The sequence below is a fragment of the Macaca mulatta genome, chromosome 18 (assembly GCF_049350105.2).
Source record: "Macaca mulatta isolate MMU2019108-1 chromosome 18, T2T-MMU8v2.0, whole genome shotgun sequence".
In the NCBI taxonomy this organism is placed as follows: Eukaryota; Metazoa; Chordata; class Mammalia; order Primates; family Cercopithecidae; genus Macaca; species Macaca mulatta.
In genome coordinates, this window is record NC_133423.1 from 47,694,459 (window position 1) to 47,716,281 (window position 21,823).

Here is a 21,823-nt window from a genome sequence, read left to right on the forward strand (position 1 = left end):
AAGGAACATGACCTCAAAGGTTACTCAATCTAAGTTCTAGAGGCCCCTTTCCACTTGTCTATGGCATCCAGAAAAAAAAAAGTGATGGAAAAACATCTAACCAGAATAAGCACCATCCCCAAATTAGATTTTACTAGAGCAGAGGGAAAAACACATTCACACATGCCTTCATAATGGATTGCTATTAATTTTATGGCTGTAGGCCCAAGAAAAAAGATAAGAGGTGAGAGTTCTCCAGCCCGGTAGCAAGCTAGAGGTTTCTTTATACTGAAGCTTCAGCCGTGAGTCACTGTTAAAACCAATCATGACGAAAGGGAAGTCTGAAGTATTTAGGCTCAGGTCTACTGGAACTGTATTTGGTTGGTTTTTTGCACCACTTCTCTCTCACATGTGAAGAACAGTTTGCAAAGCTGAGCACAACCCCCATGCTGCCTGGGCCAAACTCTCCACCCACTTGGAGGAGGGGCATTCAGCCTATCTCTTAACTGTTTTACCTTTATCATTTTTCACTATGCATTATTTCAATTATGCAAAGACCTCTCTATTTCTTCAAGCAAATGCAAAGCTTAGGTGTGAGGCTCACAAAAATAAAATAAAAAGAGTTCAGTGGCAAATCACTTATAACACTGTGATTAATGGAAAACAACCTCAACAAATGTTTCTACTGACATAAAAAGGAGGTATTTAATCATTATCAATTATTTAGATAAAAATAGCCTTTCTAGACAGTTGTAATTCCCTTTTGGTTTCTTAAATGAAGTAGTATTGTGTATCCACAGCAGCAAAAGAGAAAAAGGAAGAGAAGGAGCATTTTATAGGCCTGTGGAAGTGTCACCTCTCTACCTTCTTCCAAGATGAGAAGAGAAAAATCAGTTAGGCTCTCTCCGAACTATCACAGGATCAGCTAAACTTGCCTTCATGCTTCTTCACCCCACGTTCCATTATTCCCAATTTCATACTCATAATTTTCAAAGCCCAAAAGGAAGCCCAAATGCTCACTCTCAAGAGAAAACCAAGAGCCCTGGGGCTACAAACATCACATCCTCCCGCCCTTAGGCTGTAGGCTGGATCACACTCAAGCCTTCTCAGCTGCTGAACACTTAAGTTTCCCAGCAGAAGACATAACTGTTCATCTTGTTTCTACCTCTGAGCCCATCAATTTAAAGAAGTGGCTGGCAAATGTGCCCACCAGAAAATGCTCAATGCTGCCTGCAAAAACACATTCAGAATAACCAAGAACTGGAAGTCTGAAGACCAGACGTTTGTCTTCTCTCTCCAGAATCAGCACATTTTTAGCTGACGCCCCATGAGGAAGCCAGCCAGGAAGGCAGCCCAGGCTCCAACATGGACCCTGCTCCCCAGAGAAGCCCAGGAGCATCAGCTACCGGAAAATGCTCAGCTTTGCAGAAAGACACATTTACAACTGCTTCCACTTCAGGGAAGATTCAATGAATACAGCTTTTCTAAAAAAGAAGCTGCCTAGTGAGAGCATGAGCATCTTCACTGACACTGTTGAGCCAAAACTGAAAACAGCCACCTGTGACCCACGCTACAGGACGGACAAAGTCTCCACTTTGGGAGGTGGGGAGAAGTTAGACCAGATGACACTTGATGTTTCTTTTACTGACAAGATCTTTGGTCTCATCTAGATTTATCTGCCCAATAACACACATCATTTTTTAAAAAGTTATACTCAAGTTGACTTTACGGAGGCCTCTCTTACTAGTGTCAGACACCACCCCAGCTGTTGGAGACATCAATGTACCTTAGGGCATTTCCCCATTTGTCAAGTGGTAAGAATCCAATAGGTCTTTCTCAGTGTGTATCCCAGATCCATGTAAATTGCAAGCCATGTTTTCTTATGGCAGTAATGTTCAGAGTCTATTCCCTTTGGCAGGAATCTCCAATGACATTTTAATTCTCTAATACCTACCTATAAAATCTCCCCAGGTCAGGAGAAAAGGCAAGGCATATATATACAAAGTTCCTAAATGAAATCCATTTGGACCTTTGAACCAGAGTAGGGAAATGTATGTTACAGATTCTGTGATATAATAAAAGAAGGTGAACTCTAAACTTTAGATGAATTGATGGGCTTATACAGCGAATATATTATTAATATTAAGAAAATACCTTCCATTAAAAAAAGGTTCACTTCAGAGTGAAATAAATGAAACAATCATCTCTTACATTTAACTACGTGTACAACACAAAGTTCCAAAACTTAAAATTCAAGTCATAAGAGATCCATAAAAAAAAAAATTCAATTCAAAAATTTTTTTTCAGTTCTCCTCAAATCAAAATACTAAGAAACAAGGAAAATACAATCTCTTTCCTCCAGGAAGTTATGCTTTTGATGGGAGATTTGACAAATCACTCTAAAACAAAGCAGAACTTTATATGTACTGTAAGAAAGGACAGAATCAAAAGGAAGAAACAGTTTTTTCCACTTGGGCAAGGTGTAGATAGCTAGGAAACTACATAGAAAGGCTTCAAGGAGAATACAAGACAGATCTTTGATCTTGATGGAGGTTTCCTAGGTAGAGCAGGAAGAAGGAAGACGTGGCAGATAAAGGGAAGGCATGATGCCACGTCCCAGGCAGGCATGTGCAGGGTTATGCAGAAGAAAGAGGGAATTGATGTTTGGCTAGGAAGTATGGTAGAAACTGGAAACCTGTGAGAGATACGGCTAGAAATAAAAGGTCATGGCAAAGTCATGAACATCCTTGAATGTTGTGCTAACAAGTTTGGATTTTATCTTACAGGTAATGTGAAGCCATTTAAGGAATGGCAGCGGGGAAGGAATAATATCAAAGCTATGCTTTAGTAAGATAATTCCGATACATGGTGTGAGGGTGGGATTAAGAGAAACTGATGTTAGAGGCAGGGGGCCATAAGAAGGTTCAGCTGAAATTTCATTCATGTTGCTTGAAGACCCAAACCAGGGCAATGTGAGTATGTCATAATAAATACTGTAGGTAAAACAGTAATGCAGTCTCAAATAGCCTTAATCTTTAGGAATTCATCTATTCCAGACTTTTCATACTTGTCTCACCTTAAAAGACCAAAGCAAATTAGCCACCAACTTGCACTCACTACTCAAGTCAAACTAGTCTCCACAGCAATGTTATACGTAGTTCTTTCGGTATTTTTCAAAATATACAGAATCTGTTCTTATATCCACTTCCTCTCATCCTTGCAATGCCGGCCATGCAATTGGTGTTCGCTGAATGTTTGTTGCATGAAGGAATGAATAAACAAATGAATAAAAAGATCCCAAGCCTTTCCATATTTCCAGGTCATCCCCAAGTCTTCACTTCTCCATGGCAACATTCTGTAAACTCCAGACCATGGTGCTCACTCCTTGGGTGGACTGACATTGCACCCAGCTGTATAGTTCGTCACTAAATACCAGCCTTGTATTGTCTTCTAGTTGTTTTGAGCATATAAATCTTATTTTTCTTACATGATTGCAGCTCAGCCTCAGGCTGAGACTAACTGTGGTTGTATAATGCTGACATTACCTATAGCACCCATTGCAGGACTAGGTGCTTGGAGGACTTCAAGGTTTTTTTCTGAATGAAAATGGCTTCGCCCCCTGACAGCTATTCAAAGTCTTATAGTTCAAATTACTCCCACTGCAGCTCCACCCACCCAGGCAGCAGCCCTGGCCAAATTTGCTGCCTATCCTGGGGATTATAATCCAGCCCCTGGTGTCCATATGTGACCCTCATCTTAGAAAAATAAAATAAAATAAGCTTTCAAAAGAAACAGCAAAGAAACCTAACCTGTCTGTTTACTTCATCAGCACACAAAGCTGTTGTTCTCTTTTAGCTTTCTTCCCAGCACGTACCTGCCTCCCCAAATTCACAGTTCAGTTTTTTGGTGAGTCTGGGTGTCAACTGCGAGTCCTCTTGTGATTCACCCCTGCCAAAACACGCGTGTGAGTACACGCACAGGCTCACGCACTCACGGAGTTGGGGAAGCCAAGGCAAGGTAAAAATGTTTTGCCTTGTCACATTCCAGCAGTCAGTGACTCCTCCTGAGGGGGCGGGCACACAATGGACACTCTGTACTTGGCTCAGGCCTTCAGTCCAACAAAAGTTAACCCTTCTATGACTGCCTGCAGGACTTGGGCAGGGCGGCAGTGGGGGCTGGGAGTGGAGGAGGATAGGAAAGATAAAATTGCTTAAGAGATAACAGCCTTGTCAGCCCCAAGCAAACAAAAGGGCAAGGAAAGGAAATAGATGTATTTGGAAAGAATACTGAGATAGGAATCCAAAACTCAGCCTTTATTCCTAGCTCTGCTGTTCACAGGCAGTCAGATGCTAGACAAGCCACTCTGAGTCTTTTACCCACACTTTGTGGATCTCTTATGACCCACACTTGCCTTAGCAATGAATGGGTTGGGACTAAAGTCTCTTTCACACTCAACACTTGGTAATTTTGCCCTGCAGAGCCATAGACCTATGGGTACACTCCAAAATGAACAGCATAAACCTAGAGAATTATTTCTCCGAATGGCCAGGGGAATCCTGCTTGGCTAGATGTGTCTTATACCCAAATAAGTTCCAGAATACTTCCTCCCTCCCCTCCAAAACTGCCAGATGGAATATTTTTTCCTAGTCTAAAATACATTCTCCAACTGGGGAACTCTTACTTATTCTGAAGCTTGGTGGAAATGCAAGTTATTGAGCTCCACTTACTGAATCAGGGCTCCAGAGCTGCGGCCCAACACGCTGGCTTTTACCAAGCCCTCTCGGTGGTTCTGAAGGCCTAGAGTCAGAACCAATGTCTTAGACTGTGCCTGGTCTATATGATTACCCCTGTCAAGTTGCTAGATCATAGGCATTATTATCGAGTACATGAGGGTATTTCTCCCTTACGGCAGTACCGTGAGTCTCTTGGGAACAGGCAGGACTTGTGTTGTATTCATCCACATAATCCTAACACCTAGCACCACGCCCAACACATAATGAACATTCAAGAAATGCTGGATGGCTGAATTAACAAATGAACAAAGCAACTCAAGCTGGGCTTCCCAGCATCATTCATTCACCTTGCTTTTCTGCTTTGCCCAGGTGCCATGTACATACAGGCCACTGTCATCCTGACTGTTGCTTTCCAAAAGGACAAGGTGGTAGAGATAGGGCCCTTAGTATATTCAACAGGAGTCAAAAGAAGTGAATTCCTGGCCTAGTTCTGCCACTTAGGAGCCCTCATAAGCCTCTTTCAGCCTCAGTGTCTCATCAACAAAGTAGAAAAAAAAAAAAATGATGGTTACCTGGCCTACTTCACTAGTTTATGGTTTTTACTTTTTAAAAATGTTTTACCGTATTTACTGGTAGTAGAACTCCATGCTCCTTATTACAAAATAAACATGAACAACACATGCACCTCTCAGGTCTTAAAGGCAAACAATCCCAAATACAGGAAGAGTGCTCTGCTTCATTCCTGAAGTTTTGCAAACTTCCCCAAGCTCTTCATCCTCAGTCCTCCCTCGGCTCTGGACTCTGCAAATTCCCATACCACAAGGCATTTCTTTCATCTTCACACGTAAAAGACACTGGGTTGACTAGATAATTCTCAGGCTAGAAAACTTTTTGCCTCAAAACTTCATAGAATGTCTTTCAGCATTTAAAGTAATGAAGAGAAAACAGAGGCTGGCCTGGTTTGGTTTCCTCTATAGGCAACTTGCTTTATGCGTTTATAATTGAAAACTTTCTTTTTCATTACGTTAGAATTTTATTAATGACAAAATGAGTGTAGTGTGGAGCTCTCTCCCTTTAATTTTCCTGGAACATAATGAGTCTTTTGGATCTGTAGATACAGGTTCTTTCTAGTTCAGGAATGTTCCCTTCAATTATTCCTTTGGTAATTTCTTCCATTAAATGGTTCTTCTTTCAAAGTTTTTCCTATAATTCTGAGTTTAGAGCTCTCATCTCTGTTCTCCATTTCTATCGTTTTCTCTCTCACTGCTTTTCTTTCCTTCTTTTGCCTTGTGGGAAAGCATACCCCAATCTGTTCTCCATAATACCAATTTGATTTGATTCTATTTTCCATGCCCCCTTTGCCTTTATTGACTTCACTGTGGATTCTTTAAATTCTGCAACTGCACATTTTGTATCCCTGCAATCTTTTACTTTATGCACCAACTTTTCAGTTGGCTCTAATGTCTTTTCATCACAGCATGCTCCCTCCTTGTTTCTTAATGCTCCTTTTCTACGGGTCATACTTCTTGTTGAAGATGCCAGGTAGCTTTCTGAAACTCTAATGTTGCTGTTGGATTAACTAATTCTCCTGATATTGTTCCTTTAACTCGTTTTAAGTGTTTCTTCTACCTCAGGAGGCCTTGTGTTGGGTTCTGTTTCTTTGCTCCATGCTCTCATGAGGAGAGAGTCTAGCCTACAGAGGAAGTACTGGACTACAGAGGAAGAAGTGGACTACCTTCTACCCATTGTGAAGCCAGTCACATCCTCCTCTTCAAGTTACTCCTCTTATCAGAGACCATATCAAGTTCTAGTGAACAGTAACGAGGATGCGCTGAAGCTAGTGCCTACGGGCTCGTAAGAGCCCAGTGTGTGTATCTCTCCCCAGCTCCACATTCAGTGGCATTAAGTTGGTAGCTTAAAACTCAGCCATGGGGCATGGTGGCTCATGTCTGTAATCCCAGCACTTTGGGAGGCTGAAGCGGGTGCATCACCTGAGGTCAGGAGTTCGAGACCAGCCTGGCCAACATGGCGAAACCGCATCTCTACTAAAAACACAAAAATTAGTCAGGCGTGGTGGCACGCACCTATAATCCCAGCTACTCAGGAGGCGGAGGCAGAAGAATCACTTGAACCTGGGAGGCTCAGGGTGCAGAGAGCCAAGATTGCACCACTGCACTCCAACCTGAGCAAGGGAGCGAGACTCTGTCTCCAAAATCAAACAAACAAACAAACAAACAAATAAACTCAGCCATGGTGGGAGTGTTTACACCACAAGAACGAGCAAACTTTACAAGTCAGTGCTTTTAAAAAATCTGGAGTATTAAGCATATACTAGAATACCACTGAGAGTACACATCCATCCACTATTGTGTTGCTGAACTGAGAAGAGTCTTTTCTGTTGGATTCACAAAACCAGCTGAACAGCTAGACTTCACAATATGCCCTGTGACAAAGACTCCATGCTCACCTCAGAGCTTTACTCGAAGCAACATCTCTTCCCAGAAGTCAATGCCCTACTTCCACTCCTCCCAGAACTCCCCTTCCCACTCTTGCCCATTTGCTTTCTGAAAGCTATAGTCTTTGAGAATATGCATAATGACGTCAGGGAGGGAAGTCTTTAACTGGCTTTGTTCAAGCTGCCCATACAGTAGACTTGATGACTGCCTGCTTTTCTGGTTGACAGAAACCGTGAATCTTCTGATTACGAAGGCAAATGGTGTAAAAAGATGGAGTGTGATCCTACCTAATTACAGATGAGGAAGAGATTGTATTTTCTACCTAGACTCATTGGCCTATAGTTATAAGAATCTCTTGTCAGATTCTGGCAAGAGACTGACTGTCTGACTTTGGCTTTGGGAGTGGTTGATTATTCATCCTTCTTTATGTCTTGTAAGGTATTTTGGTGGGGAGTCACAACTGACTTCATGGGACTTTGCATGCACCTGGAATCTTCCTCTTGCTCCCCTGGAGTTAGCACTTCTTCATTACTCAGGCTGAGGTTAAATGCCTCTTCCCTGAGCATCACAAACCAGATCATAACTCACCATTTTGTGCCTTTGTAGGCTAGGACTTGTCTTTCCTAACATTTATTATATAATTAAATATTTGTGCCATGCTTGGTTTCAAACTCTGCCTTCTCCACTAGATAAGCACTTGAAGGTAAGATCTGTGCCTATTTGGCTCACCAAGGTCATCCCCAGGGCCTGGCACAGTTCCTGATACAGACAGACACTCCAAATTATTCGTTCAGTGAATGCTGAATGAGAGGTCAGACAGACACTACTTGACTCAGGTGCCTATTACTGAGTAATCTTTCCGGAATTCCTTCCTGCTGCAGAAACACCCAGAGTAAATGCTCCATCAACACTGGTAAATCCAGCAAGTGTCCCAGCTCTTACCTAGCTCTCAATCGGCAAAGACAAGAGCAGCTCTACACCACGGTTCTCTGACCCTGCAGATACATCACCTGTCTACAGCAAAGGACAAAGCTCCTGCTTAGTGGTGTTTTTATACTCTGCACTTGTGTGGTATGTTCCTGATCACATTTTACCTCTTCCAAGCAGCATTTCCAGAGTACTTCACATACCACATGCTCTAGCAGCATCTCATAAGCTGCAGATCTCCCGAGTCCCACTGATGGGCATTACTGTGTATGATTCCCTGATAGGTCCTCTGGTTGGCTGGTCATTTCTCTCTTCTCTACATGGTTAACTCTTGTTATCCTGCAACAATTGGGTCACGTTTCACCTCCTTCACGGAGACTGGCTGGAACCTCCTTTTCTACCTCTTCCTGCATACACATGTGCACAGACATACACACAGACAGACAGAAAGACACAAACACATGGTCTTGCTCTCACTTCCCTGGTCATTCTGCTATCACAAAGCATTTGGCAAGCTCCGTTTCAGCATTTTATTTACCTGTCTATCTCTCTCACTAGACCACGAGCTCCAGGAGGACAGGGCTATATTTTAAATGCATCTCTGCACAGCTCGTAGCATAGAGAACACTGGGAGTAACCATCCAACAGTAAATGTTCAAGCCATGTTTCTCCTTAAAAAGAAGAATGGAAGCAGTTCTGATTTGATGTCATAGGTTTAGATTTCTTAGCCTCTCTTTCCCACTTAGTAATTGTGTTCTTAGGAAACATTTTTAATCTTTTCAAGTCTCATTTGGAAATGGGGTAATAATTCTACCTGAAGGGTTGTTTCAAGAAGTAATTAAAGATTAAATGAGATAATAATCATGAAAGAACATACTGGGATCACCTTAGTAAGTGTGCAAATTTTTTTGTTACATTTGATTTACTTCTATAGTCAGTCACCACGCTAGTATTTGGCTAAGTGCTGCCATCTCTTCTAAGACTCCAAGTCAAGCCCTGAGGGACAGGAGTTGAAGACCAACCTCCTCCATCTTCCTACGCAGTGAGAAGCACAGACAACTAGTTTCCTTTGTATCTGCTAACCTGATCATTTAGCTGTTGTTTGATTATTGCTCTTCTCTTGTTTCCAGTTTGTCTCATGGAGGAAATAATACTGGGTACAGTCAGGAATTCCACATTCCAATCCCTCCTCCACCATTCAGAGCTGGTGGCCTTGGGCAAGTTCCTTTTTCTCCCTAAGTCTTCCCATCATTACATGTAGAATTGAGATCAGAGAACAAGGGTTCAGCTCTGTGGCCCCTTCCAGCTCTGACATTCCCAGGTACTGAGCCTTGTCTCCTCAACCAGAAGCCCTCCAAAGCCAGGACTGGTACCTTCCACCTCTTTTTCAGATTCTGCTGACTCTGCAGCTCAGCCTGGCTGGACTGGCTGAGCCTAAGACAAAACTAAGCATATGCCATTGTTCTCTGTACTCAGGGATCTCTATGATAAGGAAAGGAGATTAAACTTCTGAGACCTGAGGTCTGACATACTATCCATTAAACAATAATTCCAGCTCTAGCTGCAAAAAACCGTGTCTCCTCTGGGAACCAATAACAAACAACAGCATGACCCTTGTGTCTTTGCTCCCTGGGGAAAAATCTCTACAGTCCTGCCTGGGCCAATCAAGTTTGCAGGTTGAGCTCTGGCTTTGATGACTTACTTGTGCCTGTGTTCCTCTGAGCAGTCAAGGAAAAGTGTTCTCCTGTAGTGAAAGGGTGGGGAGGGGGGTGGTTAAACATTACCACTAACTTGTGCTGAGCTCTTTACAGTCATTGTCAATTTAATTCACACAACAGCACTGTGATGCAGAAGATCTTGTCCTCATTTTACAGACCTGGAAATTAAGGTCCAGAAAGGTTAATGATTTACTCAAGAGCACACACTTGCTGTGCCAGATTCACAATCAAATCGAGGTATATATGATTACAAAGCCTCTTACTCTGACATCATGAGGTATCTAAAACACAAAGTGATGCCAACTTTTGACCAAAAGTTGTTAGTTGCTTCTACATATATGAGTTCTAAAACCAGTGTGCCATCTGAATTGCCACGTCACTTAAACTGTCTTAGGCATCAGTTTTCTCACCTCCCTTTCCTAATGCTCTTCACAGAATCTTGCAGGAAAAAAAAAAAAGGTAAATAATATGTGCAGCACAATGCCAAAATAGGTTAAATATAGTAGATTTGAAAGAAGTAATTGTGACCAAAATATTTCCTGTCCACATAGGGTGGAGAGATTCACATGGTAAAGAAAATAATCTGAATTGTTAACATACATCAGGTATTCTCTAAGTTTATTTACGTTTTTCATCTGATTTAAGTTTATTATACTATTTAACCCTGATTTATCCTCTGATTTTAACCCAGAGACATATCCATTTTACAGATAAGAAAATTAAAGTTGAGGGATTTGTTGAAATCACAGAAGTTGTGTCTGACTCCAAATGTTATTTTAACCATAGAGCCACCAGTCTTCAAATACTCAATATTACTGGTCCCTGAAAACTCTGGTCCTCCACCACACCATTTGCAAATTGAGAATGGAAATGGTAGACGTACTTGGAGGCAATGAGGATAAACTGAACAATCTAACAGATATTAATAAAGTATTTCAAAGCCTTCTAACTTTCACCTCACTACCTATTCAGTTTTAATTCAAATTCCTTGACTTCTCAACCATCAGATTCAGCCATTGCTATGTTCATCGTCATTTCAACATAAAGCATAATCTGGCACATATATGTTTGTGCTTCTGCTGCAAAGGAGATGCTAAGCATACCAGAGAACTAAACAAATACCAGCTCCACTTCCCTTTCTCTATGATATACCTCTTCTAGCTATCTTGTACTGTCATTAAACATTGCCTTGTTACTGAATCTTCTATATTTCCTTCTCCAATTATACATTAAACACTTGGAAATAAGTACCAGTATCATAGAGTTTTATGTTCCCCAGAGTGGCCCATCCCCATTCCAAATGCTTATATATCATTTCATTTCTTGTTCTAAAGATACCTCTTTTGAACCCCAGGCTGAAGAGCTGGTAGCGGACAGGACCTAGCAGCGGGAGGCAGAGTCAGCTGTCAGCATTCTTTCATGTGTGGTATGTGTGGAAGTCTCTGACAGGCACACCCACCTGCTCCCCAAGACTGCTCTTCCTGCACTTGGAAAGCTGTGGGCATGCCTCCCAATTTCAGCTTAGGGGAGATGAATCCTTGGCCTGTTTCTCACAGCACACCATCCCATCTGTCTTGCTGCCTTACACTCCACAGAGCCCTATGCTGAACTGTCCTCCTTTCTCCCTCTACATTCCCAAGTGGATGATCTTCCCTGGTGCTCCATACCTACCCAAGACTATTCCATTGTCGATGACTCAGCTCAAGTTCCACCTACTCCTGGAAGCTTTCTCTGATCTGACTAACCCTTGGAGATACTAACTCCCTCGGGCTCCTACTACAATTCAGCACTTAGGCGTACAGGGCTGGCTGCTGCTGCTCCTCCTCCCCTGGTTTTCATGAGCTCGTAGAGTATCTTTCACTCTATCTCTTGGGATCCCCACAGCACCTATCAGAGTCTGGTCACAATCAATAATAATGTCAATGAACAAACCAATTTTTGCTAAATCAGAGAGTTGGAAACTTGATTAGTTTGAATTATAACAGGCATATTGAGTCCAACATAGAGGGCGCTGGGTTTTATCCTTCTCTTTGTGGACAGAAGACCTCAGACCATAAAGGTGTCTGCTATAGGGGTGTCTGCCCCTCAATGTCAGCCATCTTCAGGGCTGTGCTGCTTCTGCAAGATGCAGTACATGTTCAAAATTAGTATGTGTTTCCTTGAGGCAATTCTCAAATCACATTTGAACTCTGTCCCCCTGCTGACCCTATGCCAAAGCTATTCTACCCGCCAAGAATGTCCCCTTGTTCTACATCTTCCATCAAATCCTAAACGCATACTCTAAAATCTTCCCTGACTATACCTTCAGCCTGATCACACAAATAGCAAAATTCCATTTTGGATCATGCTCCTACTTTGGCTGCAGAAGAATGCTTTCCATTTCAGCAAAGCACATATCTGCAGATACACTGCCCACTCTGCCAGGACAAAAGCCACATCTCATAGCAGGTCTTTCCCAACCAAGTGTACCAGGCACAATGGCTCACACAATCTGCAATGCTGATATTTTAATAAATATTTGTGGATCAAAACACCAATCGCAATAGAGCTCTAAAGTGTAATGAGTAGAAAGGTTCACAGAGTTTCACATCAAATCATCCCTTTTAGTCACTACTATTAATCAATACTTTTTTAAAAATCAAAGGTCTTCATCAGGCATGGTGGCTCACGCCTGTAATCCCAGCACTTTGGGAGGCCGAGGCAGGCAGATCACGAGGTCAGGAGTTCGAGATCAGCCAGGCCAATGTGGTGAAACCCTGTCTCTACAACAAATACAAAAAATTAGCTGGGCATGGTAGCGCGCACCTGTGATCCCATACTTGGGAGGCTGAGGCAGGGGAATCGCTTGAACCCAGAAGGTGGAGGTTGCAGTGAGCAGAAATCATGACAGTGCATGACTCCGTCTCAAAAAAAAAAAAAAAAAAAGAAAAAAAATCAAAGGTCTCATTGCTCAAATAACAATAGGTCACAGAAAGAGACACCAACAACTGTACAGGACCTGCCATGCAGATTTCATTATTCTGCTACAAGCATATTGGTGCCCCCATTGCTTCTGATGAGCTACTATGTTGGTTCCATCAAATTCAGCTTCTCCATCTCAACCATTCTCCAAGCCACAAATTCAAACTCCAAGAAGCTCCTTTCCACTGACAGAACTGAAAATCATTGGCAGATAAAGGGAATATTGAAGAAATTGCTTTTTACTAAATTTGGCTAACAATATTACAAGCTCCTTTTTCATCCCTAATCCTTTACTAGATCCTGGGGTAAAAGCAACTGTAGCATTTCAGTGGCTTGAAGAGGCTTCCTCTTTCTAAATATCCAACCAGTATGCTCCCAGGTACTTCATCAATCCCACAGAACTTTTACAGTACCTTAGGCCAAAGCCCAATTTCCTTGATCCTACTCCAACCCAAATCAAAGGCGGCTCTGGTTTTGCAGACTGTAGGTCACTGTATCTGATCTCAAAATGCACACAAAGCAACCTATTAGCTATTATTGAACACAGGCTGCAATGTGGCAGGGCAGACCAGGTGCTGTGGGGAGGGAGAGGACATCCCAGGAACCCAGGAATGGCCCAAGACTTCATGCTCTTTAGAATCTACATGGAGAAATGACATCCAGCCCCCTAGATCCATGACATGAGTAAAGTATCCATAGCAGGGTTTCCCGATGCCACCTGACAGGAAGCAGCAGCAAAGCCCAACTACAGAATATTTTCTGGACTTCTAGAAACTGTCTTTGTCTGTTCCATCTCCCTTGATTCAAGTCAGTTATTTTACCAAAGAGAACCAGTTCAAAAGTGGATAATGTAATCCCTTTCTTCCTTCCACATTACTTTTAGTGGTATGTTCTCACATTCAGCTCACCATTGCCTCCTCTCCCCTTCCCGGTCCTCCAAGACTGACTCCAGTGTTCTAATGAGTGCTCACCCCAATTCTACTTACCCCAGCGCACCACCTTCCCTTTCTGTAACTCTTTCAGCGCATCAAACATTTAGCAAAGTGCATAAATCCTCGGTGGGATTGGTTTGGACAGTTGTTGGGGGTGCCTTTAAAGGGGTTTGAGGAGCTCTGACCTTTAAGAAATCCTTAACATTCCTAGGACACCTCTAGCTATAGAATCACAGAATTTTAGAAGGGACACTCTATACCAATCCAAACTTTTTTACTGTACAACAGTAGAAAGGCAATGTAGCTTGTCCCACATCATATGCTAATAGGTGTGAGCCCAGGCTGCTTTCTGCCTCAGCCTTCTTGACCTCTTAGGCCAACCAGTTGCACCCAGCCTCCTCAGCCTTCTCTGTTTTCCACTGTGGCCAGGCTCACACCATCACTGAAGAGCGGAAAAGCACTTGGACTTAAGCAACAAAGATGACTGCATGGTTAAGTGCCAAAATGAGCAAGATGGACAAAAAATACAATTGGAATTTTCAGAGAAAGTCAAGAGCTATGTGTGTTAGAGTCACAATGAGACTCTGGTAGGCACTATTATTAATAATAAATATTTGATGACTGAATGAGTGAATCGGTGACTGAAAGGATGCACATGTGGTAAAATATGCTTAACTCTTAAACTTTAAGGGAGAAACTTTGGGTTGATTGCCCCTGAAAGGCAGCTGAAAATATAAAAAGCCATTATCATTGGCTTAGAGTAGTTACTATTCACACTGTCTACGGGGCCCTCACTGTGTTGCTTCATAACGCAGAGCATTAATACACCTTAAACAACATTGACTTTCAATATTCTATCTCTTCATAAATGCTGTGATTCATTCAGGAAACAAAAAAAAATCATTAATAAATAAGGTTCAACGCTGTGTAGGAAAACCTGTCCCCTTCTTCAAGGGCTCAGAGCTTGGGGGTGTAAGTGACAACAAACAGCAAGGCAGCATAAGCTGGGTGCCTTGCTCTGGGAACTTGGGATGAGGAGCTGAGAGCTGGGAGGAAGGAACTAGTTAGCCCCCAGGGAGGAGGCTGGGTGCAACTAGTTGGCCTAAGAGGTCAAGGCTCTGGTTATAAGGGACCAGTCAGGGCACTTTCCACCTGGAGGTGACAACACAGAGACAGCTGAGGTGCGGAGGCAGAAAGATGTTCAGAATGCCCAGAGTCAGTGAAGAAACCAGTCTGACAACAGAGCCTCGGGCATATTGCATAAAATCGGGGTTCAATCTAGAACACTGCAAAGTGCCTGCTGCTGGCTGCCAGACAGGGCAAACCAGCTCTCATGAGAAAGGGTAAAAGGAGGGACACAGAAGAGTCAGGGAACAAATGGGCTGTGAAGAACTTTCCTGATTCTGGAGAACTTACTGGAATTGCTGGGACGGCGGCAACCCTGCTATTAGTTCTTTTCTTTAGAGAGGCTAGAAATTCTGTCCTGAGTGCCATTGCTTAAGTATTGCGGTTTCCTGATGGAAAACCTCCCCCTCATTCTCTCCACCTCGCCTCCCCTCCTTGTGTGTTTGCACATCTTTTTCCTTTTCTCTGGCTGATCCTTAACTCAAAGAGCATTTCCCGAATACTGGGACATCTTTGAGTCCAACTGGATATCACCTGAGACTTTGAGTCTCAAAAAGCACATGGCATAGTAGGCATCTAATAATTCAACAGTTATATGGACATCGGTTGAATTATTAGAACACCAGGAGCCCTTGTGGGCATTTCTGATCATTCCAAGGGGTTATTAATTACTGGGCTATGGCAACAATAATCCCAGGCACCAGTTTCCAGGAGGCAGCATGAAAATCCTCCCAGAGTTCAATTACAGAAATTAGCTGGTATTATTTAATCCTCGTAACCCCCATGAAGTAGGCAAGGTAAGCATCTTTATCTTTATTTTACTGATTAGTTTCCGGAGGCTCAGAGAGGTTAACTGACTTGACGGGGGTCATTTAACTGGGAAGTACAGGGACACGATCCAAAGCGGATCTTGTCACTTCAGATGTGAGGCTCTTCACACTTTGCCACAGCCGTCTGGCCCCAGGTTGGCCACCAACTTGTGTCATTTCAGGCAACCCAGTGTATCAGTTGCCTCATTCTCTGAACGGAGATAAAATGCTTATCTGGCCTTCCTCCTTAGGAGAATCAAGGGGGCGGAAGCCATATAAAGATATTTTTGAAAAGAACAAAATGCCATGCATATGAAAGGGGGTATTTTTGGTGGGAAAAGATAAGTTGGATCAGAGAAGCATTTTTCCAAGCTGACAAAGTTCTAAAACTCTTATCTGCTCACCATCCATCCCCTATTCCTCCTCAGCACTTGGAGTGGCAGAGCCTCTGCCTACCTCAGGGTTAGCTCAGCTGGCTTTGCCTACAATTGTTTTACCGGGGTCTGCTGATCATTAACCATCATGGGCTCCTGGGAGGGGGTGGCGGCTACCTCCCAGAGGACTCTGTGGACTTCAGGGCTGCTCACATTCTTTACCTGGTATCATTTGCTGTGAACAGGGTAGGAAGTCAACTGCTGGTTTCTAAGCTAAGGGTCATTAAAAAAAAAATAGTTGCTCAGCCAGGCGCGGTGGCCCACGCCTATAATCCCAGCACTATGGGAGGCCAAGGCAGGTGTATTACCTGACGTCAGGAGCTCAAGAGCAGCCTGGCCAACATGGCGAAACCCCGTCTCTACTAAAAATACAAAAATTAGCCAGGCGTGGTGGTGGATGCCTGTAATCCCAGCTACTTGGTAGGTTGAGGCAGGAGAATCGCTTGAACCCAGGAGGCAGAAGTTGCAGTGAGCCAAGATCACGCCACTGCACTCCAGCCTGAGTAACAAGAGAAAGACTCTGTCACAAAAATTAATTCATTAATTAATGGTTCCTCAACCTTAGATGGTACCCTCTAATGGGGGGGGAAAACCCTCTAAAAAAAGAGCTGTTCCGGACTGAACCTACAAAACTTCTAAATCAGAACAGCAAGGACCAGAAGCTTCGACTCAGTCATCTATGATCACAGTCCCCCAAAACCTTCTGCAGCCCCGACATGATGTATCTCAGGGGGGCATAAAAATCTAATAGAAAGTTCAGTAAAAAGGAAAAATGAAAACTCAGAGCTAAGTAAAAATGCAGATTGGCATCATCTTTCTGCGTTCATGAATTGTAGTCTGTGGACATCCTGGTGTGTTTTCTTTCCTGCACTTCTCAGGTATATGGCAGGCCAAAGCATGTGCAACTTCATGAAGAGTTTGTAAAACACCAGGGTTGCCTTTAAAAACCACTCTAAAAGAAGCCCAAACTTATGGCAATAGGCATGATGGTAGCACTCCTTATTCCTGGCCCAAAACACTTCGGAAAACTCACTAGGTTTCAACACATGCCACAGGATAGGAATGGAATTGGATTGTTTTGCTCCCTTCACAGGAACCCCAGGACCAGATAAAATGATGTGCATCAAGACCTCTGTGAGGCTTCCTTTCTTCAGCCCAGTGCTGCTAACTCTCCAGGGCAGCCTCCTGTGCTCCCACTACCAGCCCCTGATAGGACTCTCCCATACACTGAGTGCCTGAATAAACTCAATAACACCATCCCATTTTTAAAGCACTGCAACTCCTCCTTACAATACTAATGTGCTCATAATAATTTACCCCATTCTTCTGGCAGAAGCAAAACTGAAGCAACTTGAAATGCCATCAGCAAAAAGTTATTTATTTCCCATTCCTGAGCATCAGAGAAAACAAGGTTTCATTGGCTGGATCTGCCTTCAATAGCTTTCTGGTTTCAATTTAAACTTCAAGTCTCCAAGGAAAAAAACTGGCATTCTGGGAGGTCCAGGCCCAGCCAAGTTTCAGTGTCTCCACAGGAACCCAGAAAGGATGCCCTAACCAGCTTGCTATTTCTCATCTGCTTCCTTTTGCATACTATATAGAAGCTTTGGAGCAGAGATTGAAGTACAACTAAAAATAATGACCACATTGAGAGAACTCTCCTCTCCCAGAGGTACACTTTTGTGCCAGATAAGTATCGATTCATCCCATAGAGGAACTCAAAGTTAACAGGAGAAATGAACAGGGAATCCAGGGGAAAGTACCTACCTATTTATTTCTTCTTCAGCAAAATCCTGCCTCCTGCCTCTCCCCACTCACCATTTTCAACTAAATCCTAAGACACTCCCAAGCACTGTTTCCTTTTTCCCCAACCCTTATTTAGATCAGGTGATTTACAAAGTAGCTCACTCTGAGTAAGGCAAGTCCATGACCAGAAGCCCTTATGGCAGCAGGGCCTGTCGGGTTAACTTAAAGATACCTCTAAGTTCCCCTGTGTGATGTCCAGAACTGGGCCTTCCAGCAGCGCCTTCCTATGTAACATTCTGATGTTAACATACAAAAGATCAAATTACAGCCCTTCACTTGCCTAGCCCTCTCATGAACATATAAGGCAGTTGATATTTTCCCCCAAGCTAGAACCCCTTCTTAACCGACACTTCTGCCTCTCAGACACTCCACCTTATGTTCGCTGCAAGCCATCCCCTCCCCCACCTCCAGTTTGTTTATTCCAGAGACACATCTATTTTCCCAGCTAAGAGAGACGAGTCCCTTTCCCTCCTCTGGCTCCCGAAGGCGCATTCGCTCACCACCTCCTCCCCCAGCTCAGCTCAGGTTACTGTAGTGGCTAGCAACTCCCACAGCCCAGGTCTAACACCAACTCAACTTCCCAAGACCAATAGTTTGTTTTGGTTTTGGTTTTGTCACCTTAATGGGGGAGGAGAGATCTTGTGCCAAGCAACACTCTGGGTACCTGGTCTCCATATCTTTTGGGGCTACATTCCCTGCAGTTTGCAAATACTCTGTTTAACCACACTTGATTTCTTCTTCCTCTTCCGACTTTCCCCCAAACACTCTGTCTTAATACCCTTTTCTGGGAACAGGCAATGAGACTAAGCACAGGGGAAAACAGCACCTCACCTTCGCTCTGAAACCTGGGAATCCCACGTCAGAGCAAAAGAGCTCATGCCTCCCTCAGGGTTAAGGATGGTAGAAGCCACAGAAATCATGAAAAAGGGGAGGGAGTAACCTGGGATTGTAAACTAGCTACATCTTAAAAGTGCTACAAACTTTCTCCTCCCTCACACGCCCCTGGCTGGTTGGCTCCGCCTTCCCATCCCAGCTGGGGTGTGCAAAGGAAACTGTCCCAGGAATGCCCAGGTCTGGTCCAGTGTTGCAGATGTGGCCTGCACACAACACCGCCCGTCCTCTCCAAATACCTCTGCTCTACCCCATCCCCTTTCTCCCACAGCACACACTTACATGCTTTGCACATGAAGATGAGTTTGGATGGGGCACAGGAGATATACCTATTTACTAAAGGAAGGTAAGAGATGGTGCCAAATTGGCAGATAGTTTTGATGACAGTACAGAGACTTCAAGAAATTAGTTTTTAGTATAAATCTACAGAAAAAGAAGAAAAACAGGATGAAGAGTGAAGGAATGAAAAGAAAAAGAAGGAAAAAGAAGAGAAAAACAAGCAATGCCAGTGGACTCCAACTAAACTTTAAGAGGAAAGGTGTGGATATTTGGCAAGAGGTGGGGGGAGTGTAGGGGCTGGAAAGGAAAGGTATCTGCTGTAGAATTCCAGAATAAACTGCCCTTTTTGGAGGAGAGTTTCTGCAGGGATAAAGAGACACACAAATTGCCCTTTTAGCGTTAGATGTCAACCGTGAGATTATCAGGACAGTTTATTTGAAACGGAAACGAATCGGAAATCCTTCCCACAACAGTCCTTTTAGACAGATACACACCCTGAGAATCCAACACAGACACACATAAAGAATAAATGCAGCATCAGGGGGCAATAAGAACTCCCTTTCCACACTCCCAATACCTCTAGCCTCATCTATTTCCAATTGCACAACTTTCAATCTCCAATGAAAATATTTCCAGTTGGATCCGATTTCAGACTTGTAGTAAGTGGTCTGGATGGGGGGGCGGGGGGAATAGGTGCTGTACTGTGCAGGGGAGGGGGGCTGGAAGACAGTATTTCGGCAGTTAACTTATTTTTTTAGAACCAGCATGCTCTACCGATCAGAAATTGCTATTACCCAACAATGCTTCCATCACAAACAGACACTGAAAACAGCATCCCCGTTATCACCATCTTGCTAAAGATCTGCCCGGTCCAGTTTACCTGACTTTGTCCCTGCGGAACTTCTCAGACAGTATTTCGGTCAAAGAGAAAATGGTTTGGAAGACAAAAACAATAAATCGATACCGAAGGGTTCCCTTTCCGGAGTGATTTCCCACTGGAAACCACCGAACGGGGAAGCCTGCCGTTCATTCCCAAGCCCACGGCTCCTCTAGAAACGCACACAATGCGTGCTTTCAAAACGGCATTCGTCTGCTTTTAAGGGAATTCCTATCTTTTCAGAGTCCCAAAACCAGAGAGCATAAGAAAGAGACTCAAATCCATTGATTAAGATTTTTAAGAAAAAGACTAACACACAGCCACAACACAAGCACACACCAACCTTCGCCGGCTGGACCACTTCTTGCCTGTTCTTCTTTCTATTAACGACACGTTAGATTCTGATACATTCCCCCCCCAAAAAAATCCAACTAGGTTACAATGTAGCTCTCTAGCTCCACTTAACCTGCAAGTTACAAAGAGAGAAAAAAAAAAAAAAAATCCTGCCTTCCCACCCCTTTCCTTACCCCCTCCCCCTCCCGAGTCCACTCCACCAACGCCAAACCCGCCAGCCCCGCCAGCCGGCGGCAGGACCGAGGGAGGGTGCAAAAGGCGGGGGGCGGGGGGGGGGAGATCAGATTAGGCGAAACTCAATAAGCTCCCAGCCCTCCAGCCCAAAGCTTCCACCATCGCCGCCACCAACGAGCCACTCCAATTGAGCCAGCATCGCCGCCCACCCGCCGGCCCGCCGGAATCGCGCCCATCTCCTGCAACCTCGCCCGGACCGGCATCCCGCCCCCTCGGCCCGGTCTCCCCCTTCCCGCCGGGTGCAAAGTCAAAGACCCAGCAAGGCGACGTGAACTTTTGCATGCAGGGCACACACGTCGCCCCCGGTTCCGGGCGTGCGGGGGCCCGCGGCGCAGAGGGAGGCTGGGCGCCCGGGCTCCCGGGCCAAGGTCGCCGCGCGTGCTCACCCATGTCCCGGCGGCTCCGGCTCCGCTGGCCCCGGCGCTCGCTCAGATCCCGGCTCCGGTCGCTCGCCCGAGCCCCCAAAGGTGCTGCTGCGGCAACTCCATGGCGATGAGCATCTGTCAAACGGCGAGCCGCGGGCTGGCCGCCCTAGCTCGGGGGGCGCCGGGGCCCCCGGGCGCGCGGAGGCGGCGGCGAGCGGCGGGCGCCCCGGCCGGCCCCGCGCTTCGCGCCCGACTCGGCCGCCTCCGCCGCGCCACCGATTTATGGAGAGAGATATCAAGGGGGAAAATGGCGTCTCCGGAGCCCGAGGAGTCCTGGAGTAATCACATTCACACACACACGCCCGCACGCACACACACTCGCACACACTCGCACACAGGCGCGCGGCGAGCCCTGCTAATTTTAGCAGGAGCCAAAAAAAATTTTATATATATATATATATATATATCCCCGTCTCTCCGATCAATGCTTTTTTTTTTTTTTTTTTTGCTTTTTTTTTTTTTTTTTTTTTTTTTTTTGCTTTTCTTCAAAGGATGGGTTGGAGCGTTAAAAATGTTGCTGGGTTTGGGCTCGCAGGAGGCGGCGCGCGGAGGGCGAGGGCGCTTTTGCTGAGCTGTGCAGTTCGGTCCGCGGCGCCCAGCGGCCCTGCCCGCCCGCTTGTCCGCCCGCGGTCGCTAGTGTTGCCGCCGCCGCCGCCGCCGCCGCCGCTGCTCCATGGCCGCGCCCGCCCCGCGCCCCCGCCGCGTCCCGTCGCCGCCCGCCCGCGTCCCCGGCGAGCGCTGGACTGGGGTCGGGCCCGTGTGCCTGCCTCCCGCGCCCTCTCCGAGTCCCGGACTCCTAGTGAAAGGAAGGGGGAGGGCGCGGGCGCGGGAGGGAGAAGGATCGGAGCGGCAGCGCGGCCCAGCCGAGCGGGTACCGACCGTCACC

The 21,823-nt window shown here is 45.0% G+C and overlaps 1 protein-coding gene across 4 annotated transcripts in view; it reads right to left on the reverse strand.

Moving 5' to 3' along the window:
• Positions 1-21,189, reverse strand: part of SETBP1 (SET binding protein 1) — a 382,886-nt gene extending 361,697 nt beyond the window's left edge. For 2 of the 4 annotated variants that reach the window (XM_028837859.2, XM_077975016.1), the window contains exon 1: positions 20,268-20,663. The gene's annotated coding sequence lies outside the window, so the exon portion shown is untranslated. Of the gene's footprint in view, positions 1-3,853; positions 4,048-20,267; positions 20,664-20,898 lie in introns of those variants that run through there. The other 2 variants (XM_002808161.4, XM_028837860.2) reach the window with 2 other exon arrangements.
• Positions 21,190-21,823: the final 634 nt, after the last annotated feature.